We start from the raw sequence: 2,591 nt of genomic DNA, 5'->3' as shown, positions 1-2,591 counted from the left end.
AAAAAAGGCACTTTTGTGCTTCTTTTTAGGATAGCTACTTTCTGAATCGAATGAACACTGACACAACCAAGGCACTGTAAATTAATGCCATCCAGGGTTTTTTTAATGTTCCTGTGAAATGAAATCTTATAAGTATTCAGATATAATTAATTAGCCTCCTTGGTAAATAACGTGCATGACACAATACTAAAGTTAATATCAAACAAATATACTAATTATGCCATGTATGCTCACCGTAATTAATTAGAAGATTCTCCAAAATGAAACGAAACCATGACGGGCAACTTGCTTTTTTTTCAGTTGCATCAAAATGAACACTCTTCCATTCTTATTTATCATCAATCTGTAAAAATTGAGAAGAAAAACAAATAAACTACATTATTAAACAATTAAAACACGAAATACAATGAAAGTATGCACCGAAAAGCAAATAAAATTTCAAAATTTTAAAAATGGCGACGTAACGTCGTTTTTAATAAAAGATGGCAAGAGATGGACAAGATCGTGTAACCGTGTAACACAGCAAGATCTATAAAATCCATAGATTCATAAATAATTGTCAATTTATGCTGCGGATATATAGATAACCATGAAGGAAAAACCTATAGAGCCTAGATGGAAAAGCAAATCACCAAGTCAACATTATGTATTTTACGTCTGTTCTTACTATAAATATTCTTCCTCACTTCCCTAGAATCTTTAATCGATGTTCTCTTTGAATATTTGTTCTCTATGAACTCTCATGATACGAGTCGACAAATGTAGTGGCGCTATAAGCGCTAATTTGATTTTTTCGGAAAAAATTTAGATAAACTGAAATTTTGTAATACATACAATTCTAACAAAATAACGGGTGGTTCGACATTCTATTAACAAAAAAAGTAATATATGTTCGCCACCGCATGCATAATGTGCCAGGAAATCTTATGTTGGGAAAATTGACAATAAATTAATAATACACAATATTAATTGTACTGTATATGCTCACCTTAATAAAATCGAAAGAGAATTTTAATTTTGCATGCAAGGATGTTAAAATGAACATAGCTTTCCTTTTTTATTAGACCATTTGTCAAGCACAAATGCCACGCAACAATTGGTGTCAATTAAATTAGCATATCTTCAGTAGTTTTTGAATCTAAAACCGAAACAATTTTCCTTTTTTTTAACAGAACTAATAGACGCACAATTATGATACGTATTTTAATCCCGCAAACGACGCACAATTTATTGATAAAGTTTGAACAGTGGATTATGTATATCGTGCGTCAGATTCACACGGTTACCGTCGTAGCTTTATAACCATTTTATAACCGTTAACCTTATCTATGCTTACAGTATGCTACTCTATGAACATATGAACGTCATACGATAGATAATCATATGAAGATGCTTGAAAAAACATATTAATTACACGTATAATTAAGAAACATAAATAAAAAGCAAGTAAAAATAGCTCAATTATAAAATAACAAGCGTTACTTTCACGCCATTTTACATTACAACCACAGATCACGACATAGAGCAACTAATATTATAAATGGCATGCATTATCACCTTAATTAACTGCAGAAAGTATCTTTTTAAGGTTCACAGATCGAATGAACAAGCCAAATCCAGGAGGAATACCACTGCAGACTATTCGTTGTTTCAGTTTTCAAATTAATATCCAGATGCCTCCTCCTCACAGGTTCAAAACTATGTTGCAAGGGTAAGACGTCAAAAGCATCAGCTCTTTCAGTACCATCAGAATTAATTCCTTTTCACTTGGACAATCTATAGAAACGGGCAAGAAAACGTTAATTACAACTTCTAAAGCATGTAAATCAGTAATATTTTAATGTGGCAATGTGGTGTTAAAGTTAGAAGCTAACTATTGTGCTGATGGAATGGCCAGTTCCACATTTTGCTTTTGCCGCTTCTAAAACGTCGTTAAAAAGTTGTCTGATGAAAGTAAGTTACAAATGCTTAAGAAATTGAAGTTTCTGGGATCTGGATTAATATTTTTAATTGATACAGTTTACTCACCAGTTTATTCGTCATAAATCCTTCCTTCATCAATGCCACAATGTATCCCTTCTCAATGGAAAAAAGGCACTTTTGTGCTTCTTTTTAGGATAGCTACTTTCTGAATCGAATGAACACTGACACAACCAAGGCACTGTAAATTAATGCCATCCAGGGTTTTTTTAATGTTCCTGTGAAATGAAATCTTATAAGTATTCAGATATAATTAATTAGCCTCCTTGGTAAATAACGTGCATGACACAATACTAAAGTTAATATCAAACAAATATACTAATTATGCCATGTATGCTCACCGTAATTAATTAGAAGATTCTCCAAAATGAAACGAAACCATGACGGTCAACTTGCTTTTTTTTTCAGTTGCATCAAAATGAACACTCTTCCATTCTTATTTATCATCAATCTGTAAAAATTGAGAAGAAAAACGAATAAACTACATTATTAAACAATTAAAACACGAAATACAATGAAAGTACGCACCGAAAAGCAAATAAAATTTCAAAATTTTAAAAATGGCGACGTAACGTCGTTTTTAATAAAAGATGGCAAGAAGATGGACAAGA

The 2,591-nt window shown here is 31.8% G+C and overlaps 2 long non-coding RNA genes across 5 annotated transcripts in view; both read right to left on the bottom strand.

Annotated features, from left to right (window-relative positions):
- The window catches only part of LOC108738731, a 469,009-nt gene that overhangs the window by 463,670 nt on the left and 2,748 nt on the right, over positions 1 to 2,591 (bottom strand). The window lies entirely within an intron of this gene.
- On the bottom strand, positions 2,035 to 2,549 carry LOC112906358. The gene is made up of 3 exons (XR_003232293.1): positions 2,509 to 2,549; positions 2,322 to 2,431; positions 2,035 to 2,198 (listed from the first exon to the last, which is right to left on the bottom strand). It is a non-coding gene; the product is annotated as an uncharacterized LOC112906358 (long non-coding RNA).

This window comes from Agrilus planipennis, unplaced genomic scaffold, assembly GCF_000699045.2.
Source record: "Agrilus planipennis isolate EAB-ADULT unplaced genomic scaffold, Apla_2.0 scaffold192, whole genome shotgun sequence".
NCBI lineage: Eukaryota > Metazoa > Arthropoda > Insecta > Coleoptera > Buprestidae > Agrilus > Agrilus planipennis.
This window is presented reverse-complemented; position numbering and strand designations above follow the sequence as displayed.